We start from the raw sequence: 24,736 nt of genomic DNA, 5'->3' as shown, positions 1-24,736 counted from the left end.
TGCCCCACCAGCAGAACACCGCCAGGCCGTATCACAGGTCATGATACGGCTGGCGGCGTTCAGCTGGCATGACGGTGCTGGTGGTAGCAGCTCCAGCTTACCAACGTTCGCCAGTGTGATCACTGCTGGATTTCCGTCCTTCTTGTGGTGGAAGTCCGGCATTGATCATAATATGACGGACAGATGGTAGCTGCGGTGACGGTATTTTGGCGGCAGTAGGCAGTTTTTACCGCAATTGAGGGCCTATATCTCTTTTGTATATTTATTGCTTAGATTTTAACTAGATTTTAGGTTTTTGAATTCAGAACGTTTTAGACTTGGACTCATGTACACTCGCTACTGAGTTAGCATCCTTGTTTCAGCAATGGAGAGGGTATGCTGAATCCTTTTTAATTTCCCATTGGGCAAAGGAGTTAGCTTAGCCTTCAGCTTGGAGGCCTGTTGCCCTGTCACCTAGCGACCTTTTACCTATTAAGCATGCTCTGTTTTATTCCATTTTTTTATTATTTCTTTTAGCATTTGACATGGCTTACATTTTATAAGAAATGTTTTGATTTTCATTATCAGTGCCATTCTGAGAAGGCGTCATTATCAGCGTCATTATCAGTGAAGTACATAGTTATCGTCACCATGTCCCTTTCTCACTTACGTGTGACAGGAACATAATGCACACTTGTTTGGGATTGTTTATTTAATTGCCAACACAGATCTGCCACATTATCAGTTGTTTAGGAACATACCTGCATCAGGGATCCTACATGATCAGTATAAATACAACTCACATGGACAAGGTCATTAGAGGGGTTCCTTCCAGATGCAATCTATGCTGCACATCACTTCGCTGCAGAACTCAGCCTTTGTGTCGTCATGGAGTCTGATCTAGAGACCTCATTCCAAGGTAACCAGGGATGGGGGGAGCTTCTCATGGACATGGGACTAACAGATTAGGGTTTATCATACATAGTTCTCATAATGGTAGAGATTGTGGGCCTTATTTATACTTTTTGGTGCAAAACTGCACTAACTCAGTTTTGCACCAAAAAGTTTTGCACCGGCTTGCACCATTTTTTAGCACCAGCTGGGCACCATATTTATACCGGTGCTAAGGGTAGGCTAGCATAAAAAAAAATGACGTTAGGCAGGTTAGAGTCAAAATAAATGACTCTAACCAGATTAGCGTAATTTTTTTACACTAAGGGGCATATTTATACTCTGTTTGCACTGAATTTGCGTCATTTATTTTTACTCTAAGTCAGTGCAAAACTAACTCCATATTTATACTTTGGTGCTAGACCCGTCTAGCACCAAATTTATGCAGTTAAAGTCATTTTTTGGAAGTGGAAACCTACCTTGCCTTAATGAGATGAAAGGTAGGCGTTCCCTTCCAAAAACTGACTCTATGGCCTTAACGCCATATTTATACTCCCATGCAAAAATGGTGCAAGGGAGGGAGGAGGGGTCAAAAAATGGTGCAAAGCTTGCTTTGCCCCATTTTTTAAAGCCTGGGTCAGGGCAGGCGTTAGGGGACCTGTGGGCCTATTTCCATGGTGGAACACCATGGAATAAGCCCACTGGTGCCCTCCCCAGGCCCCGGGGCACCCCCACCCACACCAGAGGGACTGCGGAGGATGGGAACCCCATCGCAAGTAAGTACAGATAAGATTGCTTTTTATTTTTGAAAGTGCCATAGGGGGCCCTGAAATGGGCCCCCATACATGGCACTGGGTGCAATGGCCATGCCCAGTGGACCCTTGTCCTCTGTGCTGGCCATAGGGGTGGTGGGCATGACTCCTTCCTTTTCTAAGGCAGGAGTCATGTGGCATGGTAGGTTTAGCACCACAAAATGATGCTAATCTGGTTAGAGTCATTTTTTTTCACTCTAACCTGCCTAAGGCCATTTTCTGGTGCTAAACCCCCTTCTTCTATACCGCCAGCCCACCCGACTAAAGTCATTTTTTTTTACTGTAGCTTACCCTTTGCACCGGCTTACACCATTCCATAAATATGGTGCCCGGCTGGTGCACAGAAAAGGTGCAAGCCGGTGCTAAACTTTTTGGTGCAAAACTGAGTTAGTGCAGTTCGGCACCAAAAAGTATAAATAAAGGCCAATATTTTGCACGTTTGCGCCACTTTTGCATCAAAAAATGACGTTAATGCGGCGCAAAAAAAGTATAAATCAGGGCCTTGGTGCTAGACGGGTCTAGCACGAAAGTATAAATATGGAGTTAGTTTTGCACCGAATTAGAGTAAAAAAACAAGATGCTAATTCGGTGCAAACAGTCTATAAATATGCTGCAGAGTATAAATATGCCCCTAAATATGGTGTTAAGGCCATAGAGTAATTTTTTGCACGGGAACGCCTACCTTGCATCTCATTAAGGCAAGGTAGGTCTGCAGTTCCAAAAAATGACTTTAACTCCATAAATTTGGCGCTAGACTGGTCTAGCACCAAAGTATAAATATGGAGTTAGTTTTGCACCGAATTAGAGTTAAAAAAATGATGCTAATTTGGTGCAAACAGAGTATAAATATGCCCTTAGGTGTTATTGGTTAGGAACTTCGGGTCAGATGTAGCAAAGAGTTTTACCCATTCTGTGTCTATGGGAAAATTCGTTGGTACATATGGCCCTTCATGTCTAATGTTTATTTTAAGATGGTGGGAGTTTTAATATTCACAACTCTCATCTTCACAATTCTGCTTTTAATATTGTTCATTATCCTAATCATTGCAGCACATGCATTTCTTTTGTAGATTGCATTCTTTTCAATAAATATATCGAAAACGCTCCTGCATCTCCTTCATTGCCTTTGCGTGCATAAGACGTGTTGGTAACGAGAGAAAAGGGTAACTTCCATTCCACCACGACTTACCTGAGAGGTCTCATCTAGAGTCCATGTGTAAGGCTGCCAGAGATCATCTTTACTGTCCAAGGGGGTCATTACAACATTGGTGGCCGGCTAACGCCGCCTGCCAAGCTTTAACCGCCGTGCGGCCGCCAATGCAGCTGCACTCCCGCGGTCCCCATTACAACATCCCCGCTGGGCCGGCAGGCGCAAACCTAGTTTACGCCCGCCGGCCCAGCGGGGATGCGGCCGCAACATAGGAGCCGGCTCCTAATGGAGCCGGCGGTGTTGCGGCCGTGCGACGGGTGCAGTTGCACCCGTCGCGCTTTTCACTGTCTGCTATGCAGACAGTGAAAAGCTGCATGGGGCCCTGTTAGGGGGCCCCTGCACTGCCCATGCCAGTGGCATGGGCAGTGCAGGGGCCCCCAGGGGCCCCAGGACTCCCCTTACCGCCAGCCTCTTCCTGGCAGTGCAAACCGCCAGAAACAGGCTGGCGGTAGGGAAGTCATAATCCCCAAGGCAGTGCTGCTTGCAGCGCTGCCCTGACGGATTATCACCACCGGGGCTAAAACGGCGGGAAACCGCCGGCACCCGTCGCTATTTTCACTGTCTGCTATGCAGACAGTGAAAAGCTGCACGGGGCCCTGGTAGGGGGCCCCTGCACTGCCCATGCCAGTGGCATGGGCAGTGCAGGGGCCCCCAGGGGCCCCAGGACTCCCCTTACCGCCAGCCTCTTCCTGGCAGTGCAAACCGCCAGAAACAGGCTGGCGGTAGGGAAGTTATAATCCCCAAGGCAGCGCTGCTTGCAGCGGTGCCCTGGCGGATTATCACCACCGGGGCTAAAATGGCGGGAAACCGCCGGCCCCGGCGGTGCGACCGCGGCGCTACCGCTGTGGTCAAAATACGCCGGGAGGCACCGCTAGCCTGTTGGCGGTGCTCCCGTCATTTTGGCCCTGCGGTTGTAATACCGCCAGGGTCATAATGACCACCTAAGTTTGGTGAGGTACTGCTTGTGAGCTGGGAGAGTTGGGTCAACAGTTGCGACTTGTTGTAGGAGTGACTCAGTTGCCTACAAACAGAAGTTTTCTCACCACTAAACCAGCAGTCTTGCTAGGGAGTGAGAGTCCAACAGCGACAAACTCAGACCTCTATCTTCAGACTTCCTTAGCATGGGCAGATCCCAGTGTAGGGATTCTTCAATAAACTAGCAGAGCCGATACTGTTGTATGGCTATTTTAGCCATCTTTTAGACACGTTATTTTAGCAAACTAGGCCTGCTGTTGTGCACTTTAGCCCAGTTACATTTTATTCAGAATTGCTTCGTTTTTCTAGCATTATCCACATTTGTGGTGTTGTTTTATATTCTATATTTGTTCCTTCGCCTAGGAAAGCATCACGTTCTTAGCATTGCACTTTGTGCTTTACTCAAGGCTGCAGTCAGATAGGGTTGCTGGCAAAAGTGGTACGCTGTGTCTCCAACATTCACAGAAACATACATATTCTTACGACGTGGGGACCCTTTCTAATAACATCAACTGTTTTATTATAAAAAACACTTCTTTGTCCCATACATGTAAGAGGGAGTTTCCAGCCAGATGACCACGACTGCATATTGATTGCTGATCGTCTTCGCTACAGCTGCTTGCTTAGACTACCGAATCCCTGGGCCATACAGGTACGGTGTCTTGTTAGAAAAGAGGCTTCCTTGCTGAGGTATGGGGGATGATGTCTTCCCGGGGGAAAACCTGAAGGGCGGATTAGGGCTTATCATGCTGTGCTCTAACATAGCTTAGGTAGGAAAGATATATATCATTCCTAGTAACAGTATGATGGGACTGTTTTTGTGTTTCACTCTCCTTGTCACAATTTTGTTTCTATTGTGTTTTATCATCATAGTTATTGCAATACATGCCATTTTATCTAAGATGCAGTTACTTCAATAAACATTAATTGAACTATATTCTGCCTCTATTTGCCTTGCCTGTGTGAGACTAATTTAACTGAGAGAGGGGTGAGATCTTACCGACCACGATTACCATGAGGACTCTTTCTTGTTGTGCACCACAATCATCTCTGCATTTGGGTAGAGATGAGACGCTGCTAGGTAGCTCGAAAACCCGGATTAGGTCGACAGGTGTCACATGGTGTGGGATTGTACTCAGTACCCTACAACTGAGGTGATTCTGCCACCCAAATGCAGTAGCCTCATTAGGATAATGAGAACCTACGTGACAATACACTCCTAAAGTACTTTTGCAGTTTTGCCCAGAAGAAACTGGCTGGAGTGGACTCACACTAGTTTACCTTTCATTTCTAGGGCAGTGTGCCTCAGGTTGAATTTTTATGGTGTTTTGTCTACTTTGCTGAATGTTTTTTTGTGGGTTTGAGGAGGGTCACAACACCACTAACTATAAGTCTCCAACTGCAGCTAAATCTCCAGGTCTGCGCCATATTACCTACTGCACATTACGACTAAACTACCAATACTACAGGTGTTAAGGTATAATGTTCAAGGCCTTAATAACCTATGAAATTCCTTGCTGTTGTGTGTGAAATAAAGTGTATTAAAGAGATTGGGGCCGCACATTTGTCTTCTACAAGAGATACATTTACCTAAAGGAGACCAACACTGACTCTGCAATAGGTTGTTCCCTCTCCCGTTTCATACATCAGCCCCATCAAACAAAAGGGGATGTTGCTATATTAGTCAGGGATATACAGAAATTCCTAGAAAAGGTGTTTTGGGCAGATAGACAGAATAGAATGCTCTTGGTTTTGGGTGAAAGGGAAGGTACCTTAAGTGCAATAGCGACCATTTATTTTTCAGATGTAGGCCAGAAAACATACTTAGTTTCTATGATACCTCTGTGGCAGGCAAAGCTGTTCTAAATGTTCTCAGTTTGATTGATGCCCGGTGATATTGACACTCTCTTTCAATGGATTATTAGCTATTTTAAACTGTGCATCACACTTATGTCAGAATTAATTATGTCCTACTTGATTAGCGGCTACTGCCACTCATCTAGGATGTTGCCCAGGGCCCACTCCGATATCACTGTGTTGCAGTTGATCTTATGCTGGACAGACCTGGGCAAAGCCTTCATGGGAACTGAGTCACCTGAAGATTGAATAATTCCTTGCTGAACGATCCAGTGGACCTGCATAAAACAAGGGTAGTGATGCAGGAACCTCACCTTTAATCACAGGAGAGAGTTGAGCACTGGGATGGTTTGGGACACTTTAAAAGCAGTAGAAAGGGGATTATTCATCAACTAGGCCAAGTGCCATAGATGCATGAGAGGGATCAAGTTGCTCCAGCTCAGGTGGGAGCTTATTTCTGTAACCACCAACATAAACAGAACCCCTGCAGGAAACTCTGGAAACAGCTGACTGCACTTCACCATCAAATTCAATCTCTGGAGTTGAATAAAGCAAACTAATTTCTAGCTAGAATGGACATTCAATTTTATGAGGGGGTAATAAAGCTGGTTCTTTGCTAGTTAACAAACTGCCACACACCATGATCAGTGGTTCATTATGAAGGTTAAGGAAGCCACTGGCATTAAGTATACCTCTGAAGAGGGGAAGGCTAAAGCCTTCCATGAGTACAATAGCATGCTCTACATGGCATCAAACCCTAATGCTGAGGCCCAGACAGCTTATCTACAATCTGTCACTCTCTCTGTTCTTTCACCCTCCGATTGAACAGACCTAAATTATCCCATCTGTGGAGAAAATCCTCACTGTTATCAAGTATTTTAAGCTGGCAAGATCCCTTGCCTGGATGGCTTTACTGTGGCTTTCTACAGGATCTTCACCCTGTTGTTAGCTTCTCTAGTAGCTGAGGCCATTAATAATATGAATCATTCACACGTATTGTCTCTGGTGATGGCTGACACAACTATCGCCCTAATCGTGAAGCCACATAAGGATCTTATGAATTGCCAGTCTAAAAGACCTATATATGTGTTGAATATCAAAATAATGGCTAAGATGCTTGCAAACTGGTTTGAATCCCATTTGCCAAGCCTGATACATGCCAACCAAATTAGCTTTGTTCTATCCAGGTCTGTCTGTGAGAGCTCTAAGAGAGCCCTGCATAAAACCGATTTAGCATGAAAACATCACAAAGAAGCTGTCTCGCTGTCTCTGGTCAAAGAGAAAGCCTTTGACAGGGTCGACTGGGCTATAATGAAGGTGATTCTTGTTTAGGCAAGTTTTGAAACTCGCTTTTGGGGATGGATTGAGGCAAATTAAAACTCAGCATGTGCCAGAGTTTGGGTAAATGTTGCTAAGCCACCAAGAATTTGGATTCAATGAGATGCAAAACAGGAGATTTGTGGTGCATCCTTTCATCAAGGCACTTTTAAGGTACCAGCCTTTACTGACGATTATCTTCTTCTTAACTGATCCATCTAGATGACTGCAGTGATTTATACCACCTTTGGAGGAATACTGATCCTTGGGCAGTCTTCAAGCAGTCACAGCTGGTGTAGTGGCAAAGTTGCAGGGTGGGGAAGGATGGCACAAAACTGGAACAGGAAAACAAAAATCTTACATGCCCATCGCCGCATCGCTGAATCACTGCTCATCAGGCACAAGCTCCCAGCCTGCCCTGGGGCCAATCCTAATGCTGCTCTCATGCTACTGGCAACATTCAAGCAGCATCAGGATTGGCCTGAGCGCCCTTGATTTGCACCTCCAGGCAGATTGGGAGCCTGTGCCTGATGATTCTACTCCGGCAACACAGCTTGTGTTGGAGAGAGCTCAGTGCGCATGTGGATTTGGCTGCCCTGAGATGCCCGGCCAAACCCAGATGCATACTGAGGGGAGTGCACACCACTCTTCCTCCATGCCTGTCATCCCCCATGGCCCCGCCCACTTGAAAAATAAAACAATAATAAACATGGTTTATTATTCTTTTATTTGTCAAGTTTTGCAGCTGCTGCCGGGGGGGGTGGGGGTGGGGAGGGGGGACAGGGGGTGGTGACGCTCATACACCATAGCGGAGGAGCCGCCACTGTCTTCAGGTAAAACTGGGAATATCAATGGGACTAATAGTTTCGGGGGGAAGAAGCTTCTCCTCTCGTTGCAGAAATGAGACTCCCTTTTAATGGACACTTTTGGACCTAACTTATTTCAAGATCACTCTGATGGGTGAGTTATATGAATGTGCAAGGAGCATTTTTAAACAATATTTTATGTCCCATAAAGCACTCACCCACTCATGGTGCTTGTACACTCTTTCATGGCTGGGGAGTATAGCCCCTAACGGAGGTATTGTGGCTTCCCAAGAAACTGAGATGGATGTCTCGCCACTCACAAGGGCTATTTTGGAAGCCTGGAACTATCTCTTCCGATACAAAGGGATAACCACTCATCCCTCGCCTCTGACCCAGGTACATGGTAATTTAGAAGATTTCGCTCCAGACCTGGAGAGAACGCACTTTCAGGTGGGGGTCACATGGGAAAGATCCATAAAATGTAATATACGCTGGTACTAGACTCCAGCAAGACTCCACTCTATTGATAAAAAACATATAAAACGTTCTGCAGAATGTTAAAGACATTGCAGAGGAGCAGGTACTATCTTTGATATTTTACAGTCCTCCTGCCCCAACACCTTTTGGGAGATGATTCTGGGGACCATTGGCTAAATCGAGGGCAGGGCAATTTAAGGAACAATCCTGTTTCGATACTACTATGGGTCCCTATAGAGGATACCTACCCCCTATTCTATTGTAGTGGAAAAATTATTTAGCAACTCCTATGAACTATGCTCGGGCTTTGGAGTAGGGAGCTCACCCGAATACTCATATTTAGCTACAAAGGCTGTTATCGACTCCCGCATATGAAAAAACAGCATATGATCTAAAGCCAATAAAGTGTGGGACCCTATCTTGACTTACCTGAACACAGATAATAATTATGGGAGAGAGAGAGGGGGTGTGTTTTTATTTAATTATGTTATTTTTAGAGTCACAGTTGTTATTGAGATTGTTTTACATAATGGTTTTCAATGTCCATACAGGAGACACTCTTTTTGAAATTTGTAGTTGAAAGTGAGACAATTATGTAATATTCACCCATCGACTCTGCTCATATGCTGGGAACCAAATTTGCACAATTTAATGGAATAGCGCTTGTCTGTTTACAATAAAAACAAGACATACATCTCCCTTACAGTGCACCTGCATAGAACTTCAATTTGCTATGAAGCACATGCATGACACACAGAGCAACAGTTGTATCTGAAAGACAAATATGCACACAACTACGCACATGCAATGATCATACATTTATGCTGCAGTGCGCATGTGCTATTTGCCTTGACTTACCTTTGGCACGCTTTCTAACTGGATGCCTACCTTTGCTCTGGTGGCTGAGTGTTGCAAGCTGCATAGAAGGCATAAATAAACAGGTTGTTGTGATAGCCTTCCTGCTCTCTTGTGGTATCAAGACACTTTTAAGACCTTTTGGCGGACCTAAAATGCAGACACGAAGCTCTGCGGTGCAGAAGCGATAGTGCCTAACTCAGTGTCGTGGTGATCAGGTATCAGAGCTTCCCTTAAAGCACCCCCAAAGGTGGAATCAACCTCGCTTAGTAGATACTTGGGGGACAGCTGACTAAGGAGGTAGGCCGGTGATTTTGGCATTGGAACGGCGCGGCACGCATGCCATGCTTCTGCGGGCCTGGCAGAAGCAGGATTGGCTTGCTCACTGCCACACTCGAAAGTAATCAAAGAGGGTGATTTTAAAAGGGCCAGGAAGCCTGGCAGCCCAGGGGCCATGAGCGAGTCACGACACATGAGTGAGGCAGCATAAAGGGGCGAGGCAAGAAGCAGGGGAACAGGGCATTACCTGGCAAAAAGGGCATCAGGAGACTACTCAGCATATGGCATACAACAGCTTTAGGAGAGCAGTTGGCTGAATTTTTTTGAGGGGGCAGGTAGTGATCCCTACTGCACAGAACTACTGAGGGAAGGGATGCTGAAGGAGGAGGGGGTGGAGGCAGAGGGTTCAGGGCAGAGCTTTGTCGTTGCAACGGGCAGTGTTGCGCGATCTGTCACTGTGGCCATCTGAGGGCAGGAAATGCCAGTCTGAATGCCTTGCCCAGGGCAAGCCTCTGCTGTTTTCCAGACCATGCTGGATTGGAGTAAAGAAGAAGATGCAGGGAGAGAGGGGAATGGCGGGGGAGGGGGTGAAAGTGATTGGTGACTGTTTTCAGATAAATGGATGGGAGTAAAAACACATTAAGGGGCATATTTATACTCTGCGCCACATTTGTGTAATTTTTCTTTACACAAATGCAGGGCAAACTTAACTATATATTTATCTTTTGACGCTAGACATGTCTAGCATCAAAATATTGGAGTTTGCACCATTTTTTAGATGCTCGAACCTACCGTGCGTCAATGAGATGCAAAGTAGGCATTCCCTTCCAAAAAAATTGCGCTATCCCCATACTGCCATATTTATCCCCTTGTGCAAAAATGATGACCGGGTGGGATGTAGCCTCAAATAATGGTGCTAAGCTTGCTTAGCACCACTATTTAACGCCTGGGTCAGACCAGGCATTAGGGGACCTGTGGACCCATTTCCATGGTCAAACACCATGGAATGGGCCCACAAGTACCTACCCCAAGGCCCAGGAACACCCCCACCCACACCAGAGGGACACCTGAGGATGGGGGACCTCATCCCAGGTAAGTAGTGTAAGTATAGGAAAGTATGTTTTTTTAAATTAAAGTGCCATTAGGGGCCCTAGCAAAGGGCCCCCTGCATGGCACTGGGTGCAATGGCCATGCCCAGGGGACATTGGTCCACGGTGCTGGCCATTGGGGTGGTGGGCATGATTCTTTTCTTTTCTAAGACAGGAGTCATCTTTTAGGATGGTTGTGTACCTGGAAATGATACATGGCTGGTTAGTGGTATTTTTTTTGCCGGTAACCTTCCTAATGCCATTTTTGGACCACAACCTCCTAACCCCATCCCAACCCCCATCATTTTTGCTGATGCTAGCCTAAGCCTAGCACCGGTTTGCACCATTCCATTAACATGGTGTCTGGCTGGTGCTCAGGAATGGTGCAAGCCGGCGGTAAACTGCACCAAAAGTTGAAATATCCCCCTAAAAGTATACAAGAGGAAGAGGGCAAAGAAGGCATTTTAGAGCACACAGGGCAAAGAGGGGAAGAGGACTCAAAGCTGGGAGGGTTCAGATTGAAAGTTGAGAAAGAAGCAAGTACAAAATGAAGGTAGGTCCTGCATAACAGAGAGGGCACTGGGTCTGGTCGAAAGAAACAGGGGACCAGGTGGAGGCTGAGTGGTAGGGCTGCAGCACAACAAGCATTACAACTTGTGGTTTGGTTGCAGGTTTGAGCGTCATTCCTGACTTGGTAGAGTTTTGTGTGGTTCCACTACCACAATGTTAAGAGAATGTATGGTCTATGATGGCAAACCTGATGGCAATGGTGGACATCGATGCAGCACACTGGGGAAGGCAGACAGCAGCCTCCTCAGAGAAGGATCAGGGAAGGTCTGGTGTGGCCTCCACACATTACGTGGTGAGGCATACCAATGCATGCTGTGCTTAGAGTAGCTTTGAAAAGGACGGGGAGGGCCCAAGTGAGCTGCAACATAGGAAAAGTGAGGTAGTATGTGATGTGGTGTTAGTCTGTGATAAAGATGAAGTGGAGGAAGGGTAATTAGTTGAGCAGGATGTACCGGGAGGGGAGATGGAAGAGAGATGGTGATGGGAAAGTGAGGGTCGGAAGAGGGGGAGTTAATGTGCCTCCATTTGTCATTTTGCAGGATGGTGTTGTGGGAAAGACTGGAGGTCGGTGAGTGGAGGAGCATGAGAAAGCAAGATGCTGATGAGGTGGCAAGGTTTGGTGCGGACACCAACCTTGAGACCAGGTCAGCTTCAGAAAGAAAAGGGCCAACCTGTTATGGTCTCATTCGATGTTGGTGGGCGTAATGGGGTGATATTGCAACAGAAAGAATCACAGGAAGGGAGACCTTCTATGGGTTCAAAAGGAGTGGACGAGAGGAGTGAGGGAGCATGCTGAAAGAAGGAGATACACTTACAGACGGGGACATGTGTAGCTGACAGAGGGGAGGGACGGAAGGCGGTGGACAATGTTCAAAAACAGAAGAGAGGGGGCAGGTGACCACAGCAAATAAGGAGGCAAATGGGGAGAAAGGGTCTAGTGGTGAAAATGAGGGAATACAGAAACTGGTACAAATCAAGACACAGGTAAGTGAAGGGAAGGAACTGGATCAGGAGAGAAAAAAATTAAATCAAATAAGCTAATGCATATGGGGATAACTAAGCCCTTGAATGCCCATTTGATGGGGTCCACAAAAGAAAAGACATTGAGAGGGGACTACATTGAGGTATTTAAGCTTTAGCACAGGGAGGTACAAGCTAAGGAGGAATGATAAGAAGAGAAAAATGAGTTCGCCAAAGGGCCCAGGGTGTCCATGAATAGAGAGAACTGGACAGCGGCATTTCTGATTTATGCAAGTGTTTACTGCAACAAATTTTCCAGAGCACTGCTTGGCTTTGTTTAAATACACAGATGCCAAATGAAAAGTGCACATCACATTTGGGGGCTATGCCTTGGTGCAATATGATTAAGAATTCTGGGCATGGCTGGCAGAGGGTGAAGAGGGGATATTGGAGGAGTTGGGCAACAACCTGTGGTTGCATACAATGGGACTAGCTAGACTGACGCCTACAATATTTATTTTAAACAGGCTGCCTATAGTACATTGGTCCTTTCAAGGGCAACCCACCCAAGTTGAGGTAGGAACACCAGGTACTTAATATGTAGGACAAGGGGGAGCATGCTGAGTCTTCAGCAGAGGTTTCAGTGGCAGAGACTAATGTAAGTTTTGGCACAAAGGTTCAAAGTGCACAGAAAGGCACTTGCTTATACATTGTGGGGAGAATGGAGGAGGAATGCTGAGTGCACAAGGGGCATCATGGCAGTCTCGGTCAGTTGGGGGAGGCAGGAGGTCACCAGGACAATCAGGGAAAGACTCATGAGACAATTAAACTGGACTGACTAGTATTTTAGTTTCAGTGGTATGGTTGAAGTAGAGGATGCATGTTTGGTGTGGTTTTATAATGGGTTAGCATTAAGTCAGTTAGAGACCATCCCCAAGTGGCCAGGATAACAGTGATTAAATGATTACATCTCAGATGATCTGTCCAAAATTTCATAATCATCAGTAGATGTGGCCATAGATTTAGTCAATGTGGTAGGAGATGGAGCATGTATGATGAAGAGTGACAACAAATCGGCATTCTGTCAGCTGTTTTGAATTGTGACAGAAAATGGTAAATGGACAAGGACTTACCAATGGGGGGCCTCGATTTCCTATGCGTTGTTTTTATGGTACAGTGACAGGATGACAGGCTCCATATGTTAGACAGTTTTAAGCAGCTCATGTCAGATATAGGAGTGCCACTGATGGCGAAAACGACAGCAGGCCCTGACAGAAGGATGCCTTTTCTAGGGATTGAGATTGAAACAGAACATAGGGAGGCATGGTTGCCAAAGGATACGAAGCAAGGGATGGTGCAACTGATTGACACAATGCTGGAAAAGGAGAAAGTGAGAGTTCAGGATGTGCAGGTGATATAGGGGAATTTTAATTTTGCCTTCAGTGTGGTAAGGGAAGGTAGAACGTTATGTAGGAGGCTGGGGTTGGCACTATCTGGATTGTCTTTACCACACCACAGGGTCCAGTAGAAAGACAAAAGTTAAGGAATATCTGAAGATATAGCACTTTTTAAACCACTTTAATAGAATTAGTATGATAGGGCTGGGGGATGTGGTGGAGTGGAGTATTACGATATATTCAGATGCAGTAGGTGGTGCTGGTTACAGTCTGTACTGGCTGGAGCGTTTAAGTACCAAGCAATGGCCAGAGGAATGGAAGCTGAAGGGAGAAGCATAGCCTCTTTTGAGTTTTTTCCATTAGTGATTGCATTGGTATTGTGGGGAGAAGAATTAAGCAGCAAGAAGGTGCTGTTTAATGTAGAGAACATTGCAGTGGTTCACATTTTCAACAGGCAATCAGCTAATGATATGCAGGTTCTAAAGTTGTTGAGGGTGTTCACCATTGACTGCTTTCGACATAACATCAGTTTTAGATCAAGGCACGTGCCAGGATTGAATAATGACATTGAAGACGCTTTGTCTAGTTCACAGTGGCAGGGGTTCTGTGGGCTTGTTTTGGAAGTCAACCAGTAGAAGACAACAATTCAGGAGGATCTATGGTAGGTAGGCATGCAAGGATTTTACAGTTGGTAGTGGGTTACTTGGCGCAGTCCACTATAAAGGCTTGTGAACAGGCGTGGCTGGAATCTTTGCAGCTTGGAGCGTGCAGGCAGGATGCACAGATGGAGGCTTGACATAGAACTGATTATGTGGTTAATTTTATAATGGATATGATTGGCAAAGGATGGTCCAGTACTAACTAAACTTAGTTGTAAGCTCTGTCCCAGGCCCAGACCAGGAGTATCTCACCATATGGATCATAGGACACTCATTTGTGAAGTGGGTGGAGAAGCAAGTGGGCAGTAGGTGTTATGGGCCTCAACTAGGCCTTGAGGACAAGAACTATAAAGTACAATGGCATGGAAAAGGGGGGCATTTTATGGGATGACTTGCAGCTGAGGTTAGACAGGTTGATGGGCAGGATGGATGACCTGATGTTTTAGTGATACATGTTGGTGAGAATGACTTGGTGAGAAACAAGGGGAGGCCTTGATCAAAGCAATAAAGGTAGATCTGAGTGCAGTGAAAAGATTATGGGAAAGGACATACATGTTATGGACAGAATTGATACCCTGATGGCAGTTGCAGGGGGTGTCTAAGACGATAGCCATAAATAAAGCAAGAAGAAAACCGAACAGAGAATTGCAGAAGTTCTGCAGGGAGGAAGGAGTGGGCAGTATAGTTCTTCTGGAGTTTCATTTTGAGAAGCCTCATGTTTTCCACGGAGATAGGGTCTACTTGTCAATGATGGGTATGAAGTTGTATCTGATGCAGGTGAGGGAAGCATTAGAGCAGGCTTTATGGGGGTCGGTTATGGAACTCTAGGGAGTGACAGGAGGACAGGAACTATTGTCAGAGAATGAGCAATGGGGCTTTTTCCTACAGGAGGAGGGCACAGAACTCTCAGGTGTTTTTTTTCTGAGTAGTGGTTTGCAGATAGGTTGTCATGTTTATAAGTGGGTTTATTCCTGTTAGGGTAGGTCAAGCAGTTTCAAGGGAAAGTTGGGAGGATGTTTGTACCTGAAAAAGGCAGGAGGCTAAAAGCTTGATAGTTACAGGAAGTTAAGTGGTTTAGATTGTAGAGTTTTAGTTACAGTGACAGGCAGTGGAGATGGGGGAATTGTGGGGGGATAATTATGTGTGGGGGAGCAGAACAAGCAGTAGGAAATCTTCCATGTATAGTAAGGAGGCTAGATTTGTAAAGGCGTTGGCCTAAGGTAAATTATTATGATGTGCACCTGCCTCTTTAAAGGAGCCTTTTCCAGACATATGATTAGTCAGTCACCTGCGCTGTACCCTCTTGCCCAATAGGAGATTGGGGGGAGCCACCCATTGAGGCATGCCCCTGGGCAATTTTGGGAAAGTGGTACAATCGTAAGTTGTCAGTATTCTATGCTGTACTCTCTTGTCCAAGAGGGGTGTAGACACAGGCGGTCATTGAGAAGAGCAGTTTTTCCAAAACAGCAGGAATGCACCTTACTATTCTCACCATTTTGCTTTTCTGGGAAATGTACCTGCATGGCCCAGCCCTTTTTCCATCACTCCTCCGTGGACCCACTGCTTCTCCTATTTTTACATGCTTTCTTTTCTAAGTTTCATTCCATGCATCCTTAAACCTCCATGGTTGCCAGTTTTAGGTGTACTCTGGCTTTTCCTAGTTCCTTCGTGGCCCCATGAGTTTTTGTACACTCCTTGCTTTTTAGGTAGTAACACATGTTGCACTGTCTGACTTGCGGTTTTGATTTTAACTTTCTAAGTATAAACGCCAAAGTCCAAACCTGCAAAGTATTGTGTAAAAAAAGCCACAATTACCTGACGGTGTCACGTCAGGGTTTGAGACCATGGGAGCTTTGACTTCCACCTATCCCCGCACCAATTTGCCTACCGTCCCTTTAATGCAGCTACCCTTTTTTATGTCCATAAAGCACTGCCTGACCTCCCTCTTTATTCCACGTAGGGTTACCATACCGCTCCTTGTCGTCTGGACATCATATATTGTTCTTGTCTGTTTCACATGTGTCAGTCTATTTTGGTAGGGTAGAAGCAACCCATGACTACAAATCTAAGAGCACATTTGTTCAACAAAATATAGGGCTGGAAACACTTTATCCTGGCCACATGGGGTGAGGATGAATCCTAGGAACACACGTCCCACATTCCTAGTACACTTGGTCACTTTCTCCCACTCCTTTACAAACAGCCCTAGGATCTGCCTCCTTGTACCTTTCTATGCAGCAGTCTCTTTTGCTTGGTGTCCGTACCCTTGCAGTGTGTCCATATGCCTTGTGTTGTACCCCTGTTCAACTATTCCTACTTTCTTACCTAACATACTGTCTCCCTAATTGCTCCTGGTGCTTTTGACAGTGGCCTGGGTAAGAAATCCCCATTTTGATTGAGAACATATTTTCCCTGTTATATTCGAAGTGGCATCTAATGCAAGTATTACAGCAAGAGCAGGGCAGGGAGTGTGAGGGAAATGTTCCCATCACATTGCTTAGAGCCCTGTGTCTAGCTGCCAAATGGAGATCTGAACTAGAGAAAATGTTCCTGATTCTTTTCATGTATATTGTGGTTATATTCATAGAATGTTTTCCTTTCTTAAGTGTGACCCTGTTAGACCAGCCTGCCATGGCATGGTTTCCCCTGAATTTTTGCCTTCTGACCTCCTGTTTTTCCTGACTTCATTTTTGCTGGCTTTAGGATTCTGTGTATTTTACCACTGCTAACCAGTGCTAAAGCGTGGGTGCTCTGCACTGTAAAACATGGCGATATTGGCTTATCCAATATAAGCATATTTAATTTACTTGTATATCCCGTAGTAGAGTGCACTATATTTGCACAGGGCATGCAAATTAATTGCTACTAGTGGGCCTGCAGCACTGATTGTAGCACTCACTAAAGTAGCCATTTAAACGTGTCTAAGGCCCGCCACTGTGGAGCCTGTGTGTGCAATGTTAAACTGCCATTTAAACCTGGCAAGTGCACCCACTTGCCAGGCCCAAACGTTCCTTTTTATTACATATAGATTACCCCTAAGGTAGGTTCCAGTTAGCTTCAAGGGCAGGTTTCAGTGTATTTAAAAAGTTGGACAGGTACCTTTAAGTTTAACATGTCCTGGTAGTGAAAAACTATTAAATTCGTATTTCACTACTGCAAGGCCTAGCTCTCTCATAGGTTAACAGTGGGGTTACCTTGAAGCAGCCTTTAATTGTAACTTCCAATTAGGATAAGATAGAAATTTGGTGTCCCTGGACTCACAAATTTAAATCACAACTTATGGTGAATTTGGATTTAAAAAAGTTTGTATTTTCTTACTTTAACCATTCTGTGCCTCTGCCTGTCTCTGAATACACATCTGGGATGGGTGACAACTGGACTTTGTGCATTCCCTTTAGACAGTCACACACAAAGGAATCTGGGGTGTGACATTTACATCCTGATGGCCCATCACCAGGCTGATGGGCCTTTCTGTGCTAGATGGGAGGGAGGAGCTGACAATTACACCTGAATAGGGCTGAGTCTGTCCCCACACAAAGAGCTGCATAACCCCCTGTAGAGTGTCTGGAGTCAGGGAAGGGAGGGCAAGAACTTTGTGCACTACAAGGCCTCTCTCTGAAGTCTCCTCCACTTCAAAGGCTGAACTGTGTAGGGGTATTGGACCCTAAAACCAACCAAATCAGTACAATTCTGGATCTGTGGGCATCCTGCCAGGAAAAAAGGACTGCTGTACTGCCAGGAGGGACTGTCACGCTACTCAACTGCATTGCATTATTTCTCCCCATTTTTCCTCTTTCTATGTGTGCTGCATTCTGCAGCAAAAGTGGAAAGAGTAAAATACCATTATTGATTGTTTCTTAGCACCATGGTGCAAGGGTGCCTGCGTTGGCACGTGGCAGCCATTTCTGCGCCAGCGCAGGGGGAGAGGCCAGAAATGTGCTGTATCTTGTAGATAAGGTGCATTTCTGCCCTTTCCCAGTGGTGCAGGGCAGCAAGGCACTTGCTGTGCCACCCTGTGTCATAGAGCTTGTAAATATACCCCTTAGTTTTTATGGTCTGGATTGACAGCGCAACTCTTACCAGAAAATTATGTGGGAATTACTAGAGGGGGGCTTTGGCTCCACAAACAAGTTGAGAGCCATGCGTACATATGTTGATTGGGCAGAAGATGTGCGCTTCCACAAAAAGTGCTCACCCTCAAGCAGCTGTGAACATTTTATTGATTTATCCAGCTGCTCAAACGTCAACTTTCAGGGGCACAAACACAACAGCGGAATGCTATTAAAGTGTCCTAGGTGGAGAATTTATGTTGTTTTTCTCTGGCAGCAGCACAGATGGGAGGAGGGTAGTCAATAACCTAAGTGGATTTTTAGGTCTGGCTTGATAGTGCAACTCTCAATTGACCTTTCAACCAACACCAATAATATTCTACAGTTCATTCCTACCACACAAATACAGATCTATTCCTATTTGCTATTATTAGGGATTATCTTTAAAGGTGTCTTAAGTGGTATTTTACGTCATGTTGTGATTTTATGTAGTTTACAGTACCGAGTACATGCGCAGGCGAAAACATTTCCCAAGCATATTGTTGAAGTGCCAGTTGTTGAGTAGGTGCTTCAGGTACACTTTAAAAAGGGAATGTATAATATAGGAATCAAATAATCTTTTCTTGTGCATTCTATCAAAAAATGATGCAAGTAAAGATGGAACATTAGTGTAGTAGTTAAGTTATAGTATGATAATAGCAATGATTATTTCATTACATAATGTGAACTTGTAAAGTGCACATACACTCTTGGGTCTTTTTGCGCTAAATTAACAGATGTTTGTTATGAAGCTGAGTAGTACTCATTTCATCAGCTTCAGAGGGATAAAAGACTGAGTGGATCCGCTGTGAATCAGACTAGTGACCATGAGGTTAAACACAGGTTTCTGGAGTGCATGCATTAGCCCAATGAGCCACCAAAAACGGCTTAAAAATACTGAAGAATCATTACAGCCTTGACAATTCTTTGAATCTTGGCCTAACTCCTGAAAGGTCCCTTCATTATTGTGAAGTGAAGCTGATAAGAGCAACAAGCTTGGAGCTTCTTTTTTAGGGCTCCGCTGAAAAAAGCACATCCGCTGTCACTTGCAAGAAATTTGCATAGCTTACAATCGGCTTAGAGCCATTTCATTGCTTACCATTTGTTGTCTTCATGGCCACTCATTTTCTTGGTTCTCTTTGCGCAGCACTTGATGGTTTCACTTCTTCTTCATGTGTTTGTCTGTCTCCTAGAGCTTAGTCCAAGTACTTGAGCCCCTCCTCTACTTGTACGTTTGGAGCTGCATTTTTCTTTTGAAGCACTCTGTTGTTTCTCTAATCTGCTTCTCTCCTCCACTCTGTGTCACTTTCTCATTCCCATGGGCTTTTGCCCCAACCCTCTGTCCATGTTGTTGCTTGACCCCTCCCACCCTTTATGTTGTTGCTTTCCCCCTCCATACCTCCATGTTGTTGATTTGGCACCTTCCTCTCTCTGTGTTGTTACTTGATCCCATACCCATCCATCTTGCTGCTTGCCCTAGCCTGCTGTTGTCTTGTTGCTTGCTCCCCCTCCATGTTGCCTCCACCCACCATAATAAAAAAAGAAAGCACTATGATGCTGCCAATGGTGGCTATGTGAGTAGAGGGTGTGCATTGTGTCTGTGGCACTGCATGGTGAGACATGTGACCATGTTTGTGCATGATCCTGTCTCATTGTGCAATATGTGCTAGAGAGTATAGGTTGAGAGATGTGTGAAGCATGCAGAGTTGGGTGGTTTTTTGGTAGTGTGCCTGATGAAGTGCAGGGTTGTTGGCTCACTTTTGTCAAGGTAAGGCGCAGCAATTCAAAGCCAGGCTTTAAAGCCAGTAGAGAACCAAAACGCCACCAGCGTAGTCCCTTAGTGCCAAATGCTAGTAGAATAAGGGAGCAGGGAGGCATGGTATAAACAAATTATTTACTATACATATTACTGAGCTGTTGAAATTAAAATATATTATCACATCACAATCAGTTGTTACAAGGTGGAAGTATTAGAGATAAGGGAATTACAACATTTCAGGGTGACATTCCATTTCTTAACATCCTTGCAACAAGGAAGGTGGTCTTCACTGTCTCCACTGGTTTGGGGAGCAAGTTGAATCATGATCTGAGACAAAGGGACACAGAATGCAGGGCATTCGATTTTGGGCAATAATATACAAAACCAGTTTGTTGTAGAAAACCATACAATTTGTAAAATCACTGGGTTTGCTACTGCCCAATTGTGTTAGATAATGTATTGATCCCATTATATGTATTCTAACTCACAACATGTTGTTAATTTAATCATCACAAACTGCACTTAGGAGGGAGGTGTAAAAGTGGTGTTCCCTCCCAATTGCTTTTTGCAATGATATGCATCAAAGGTTTTCTATCCATTGAAAAGTTACTGAAACCGTAAAGGTGTTGATAACCAATTCACAAAGAGGAAGATGTTCCCAAAAGACAACTTTTCCTTTGGGAATTGTGTTGAGTGGTCTCACTGACTGGACCCAAAAGGGAAGCATTTTTTCCCAATAAATTTTGAATGAACACAGTGCTGCTTTCAAAAATGTATAATTCCTGTTTTGGAATGTGAAAATGGGATGGCGGCTGTAAGGAACGGCATCTTTTTGCATGATCATCCCCAAAGTTTTGGAGTGATGCAAATGGTTTTAAAGTAAACTGAGACCTGCTACCGAAACCTCAGAGCCAGTACTTTGACCCTTCAAAGTGTAATGTTAGATTGGCTATCCCCAATTGACATAACTTTACTTACTTGTTAAACCCTAATATATGGTGCCGGAAGGCAGATGGTGAACACATAGAAGAGTTGCTGTTCCTTTGTTGAGGTAGGTAGGCAGGCTAGTGTGACGGACAGACAGGGGAGTCCAATCATCAAACCGTTATGTCTGAGAGGTAGCTACATCTCTGGGGTGAGGTACCAAGCTCCACACACTGAGGGGGTTCTTGCATCTTGGGAGTTGTCAGAATAGTGTACTCTGGGAAAGCTAGATGCCACCTTTCTCAGGAAGGAGTCATCAGGCTGCAAAGCTCCTACTAGACCATTGGCTAGTGACTGCCACCTCCCTGAGGGCACTTTCTGGGTGTAAATATGGTAACCCTGGCACCCAGACCTCAGATCACATCTGGACTGGAGAGAAGACCAAAGAACCTGCTGTTCTCTGGACCTTGCAAACGAGGCTGCACCAACTGATGGAATGCACCTGTTGATACTTGGACCAGCAAAGAAATGACTGTGCATGTGGTGCCTGGCTTGTGGAAATGTCACTACTGAACCCCAGACAGGAAAAGTGAACATCTAGAGCCAGTTGGCTGACTTCCTTTTACAACATCAGGGTCACAAAAACTGAAGTAGCCTGTTCTGGCCAGTCAATAGCCACAATTGCTTGACCGCCTCTGACAGCCGACATGCAGCCTGGACCACTGAGTCCTAACACTCAAATGTTGCACCTGAGTCTGATAGACTTGGGAAAGTCATCGGAGTGCACTTTGGTTGTCCAAGACAGACACTATCCTTCACTAAAGGGAACCACTGGTTTCTCTGTGACAGGAGACCAGTAATACAGTGGCAACTAGATTTTGCTGGACCAAAGAGGACTTTGAGGGACATCGACTCCTGTGGCCAAAATCTTCCCACTTAAAACCATGACCATGACCATGAACATGACTGAGGGGTAACCCCAGGAAGACCAACGTCTACTGCACAGGACCACTCCATTAAAGTCTATGGCGGATTGCCCATAGAGCCTGGAGCTCGACTTGAGACTACTTTGGTGACAAGGTGACTGCTCTAATACTCTTTTATTGTCCTCTCTGACCTTTCCCCATCGGAGTCGGTCACCCAATGTAAGCCAGAGTAGCCAAACACAACTCTTGAACAGTTTTACAAAGTTTCCAAACTTTCAGGTTACCAATGCTTGTTCATGTTTTCAAGTAAAAGCTGAGATTTATGTTTTACTTAAAAATCTGTATCTCTGGAACCCTCTGGTGGATTTTGTTAATTATGGTGTCTAAAACTCTATAAAAATACAATCTATTTTTATAAAATGTATCAGATTTCTTTTGTGTTGCATGACTCTCTTATTTCTTTGTTTTGTTAATTCTAAATGCTTTAAACTTGTTAGATTGTTTAAGTTTGACTACTTGAAGCCACAGATACCCCAGGTTGAGCTATAATTTATCAAATGAGCCTGACTTCACCCAAGTTGATTTTGTGAGTGCATTCCACAATGAGGTAGAACCACCACCACACCATACAATACACCACAATTCCTCACAGTGGTCTGCTGCCCCTTGCAGACCATAATACCTGTGTAATTAGCCAATAACAGAGGTTCACAAATAGCAGCCTGCCTCATTTATGTTTAGTAGTGTGGTTGTTCTGAAGTCCCCTGTGACTGTCCATTTTGTGATGTAACCTATTAGTATACAGTGGTAAAGGACAAAGACGACCCTAGGGTCTCAAGGAACCTGGGATATTACACAAGAAAACAACCAACACCAACCCCATCAGGAAAGTAACAGAAAAATCGAAAAAAAGTTCTACAAATTTAACAGTGAATCAGAGAATTCATGATGTAATTCACAGAATTATTTTAGAAAAAGTGACAGTGAGGTAAAAATGTGCTTGGTGCATGACACGTCTGCAAGACTCAATGAACACTACAGATGGATCTGAATTGGATTAAATACAATCGAGGCAGCAGCCAGCAGAACAATGGAAGTGCAATGGAGACAAAGGGCCAGATGGATCACTCCCATTCATGCATGAGGGATGTGCAGTTTGCACACCAACTGGCTTGTGAATTGGAATTCATTTTGCTTTGTGACCTGTGCACCAATACGTCATGTCTCAAATTGCTCATTTGCAGTGGGCTGCAAAATGAGCAGCCTAATAAATATTAATAAAGCAGGTCAAACTGCGATACAGTCACCGAGGCCTGCAAGCCCCAGAGACCTCTGATCTTGCATTTGCATCCTAAAATGTAAATCAGTTTTTTAAGGCAACCTGTGTTCCTTAGAGAAACAGGTGCTGCTTTAAAAATCATTGCTTGTTTGGAAAAACATCAAAGGTAACGGTCACTAATTACCACGATGACTGTTCACCCTGAGACTGCTGATAACATTTACAAAGTAGAAGGTGTCCTCGCCTTTGTCAATCAATGACCACCTTCTTTAAGGTGTCAGAAACTGACCAATTGTTCACTAACACAATCGCAACTGCAAGCTATTGATACATTCCATTGTGACTTGCAATTAGGTGGGAATGTCCTTTTCAGGACTACTAGAAACTGTGATTCAAAATGAATTTGTTAGAAATGGGGTATCTAGTTGGCAGAGGTATACACCCTTGTCCAATTAGGGACCACAATCCTAGTCATGATAAGTCGCAACACAATCCAAATTATCCTGTGCCCATTCTCCGGTAGCTTGGCACTGAACACTCAGGCTTAACTTAGAAGGCAATGTGTAAAGTATTTGTGCAGGACTTATACAATGACACAGTGAAACCACCACAAAAATACACCATACATGTTTTAAAGAATAGAAAATATTTATCTGAGTAATATACTGTTGCAACAAAGTAAAGCCAATGTACACAAGCAAAGTTATGACTTTTTAAAGAGTCAATCCCACTAAAGCGCTTTGAAACACAATAGCTCCAATAGGTGCTATCACAGTGTTGTTGACGGAGTCGTTCTCAATAATCGGACACAACAGGTGCCGATCACGGAGTCGCATGGACCCCCAGGCACAGTACCTTTTGAAAACAAAGAAACAAAGACATCACACGGAGGCGTGGAGATGAGGCTTCACTGGGGCTAATGACATCCAGGGAGGTGAGGTGTCAGTTCCACACTGCGAGGCAGGAGGAGGCGAGGTATTAGTTCTGCCTGGTTGCAGGGGGAGCTGGTGTGGCGTTGGTGGCGATGCATCGGGTCCTTGTGACCCAGCAGGGTCGATAGTTTGAGTCGGTCAAGGCATGATGTATCGACTTCTCACTGCCGCAATGACTCTGCATGACGTCAGAGATGTTGCATCAATGTCGGACTTGCGTTGCCGGCCACAGTGGCAGCAGTGTCCATTGAGTGGGAGCAGGCTGGGGAGTTGGTGCTGGTGCCTCTGAAGTCATTCCAGGCATCGTTTAAATTGGAAGACTAGCTAAAAGTCAGTAGATTAACGTGGTCATTATGAACATGGCGGTGTGGCCCGCCATGCCGGCGGTGGCGGGAAAACGCGCCAACCAGCATGGCGGGCCACAGCATCACATAATGAACACCATGAGGGCTGCCATCGGCGGCCCTCACTCACCGCCAGGCTGCCTCCGTCAGGCAACCTGGCGGCAGTCGGAATCATTATCCGACAAGGCAGCGGTGCTGCCCCTCGGATAATGATTCCCGAGCCTCCAGCCTGACACCCGCCAGGGAAAGGCTAGCAGAAGGGGTGCACCGGGGCACCCCTGGGGGCCCCTGCACTGCCTATGCACTTGGCAGTGCAGGGGCCCCTGTGCAGTGCCCCATCGCGCAGGTCACT

Source organism: Pleurodeles waltl, chromosome 5, assembly GCF_031143425.1.
Source record: "Pleurodeles waltl isolate 20211129_DDA chromosome 5, aPleWal1.hap1.20221129, whole genome shotgun sequence".
NCBI classification, from domain to species: domain Eukaryota; kingdom Metazoa; phylum Chordata; class Amphibia; order Caudata; family Salamandridae; genus Pleurodeles; species Pleurodeles waltl.
Note: the sequence above shows the minus strand (reverse complement) of the source record.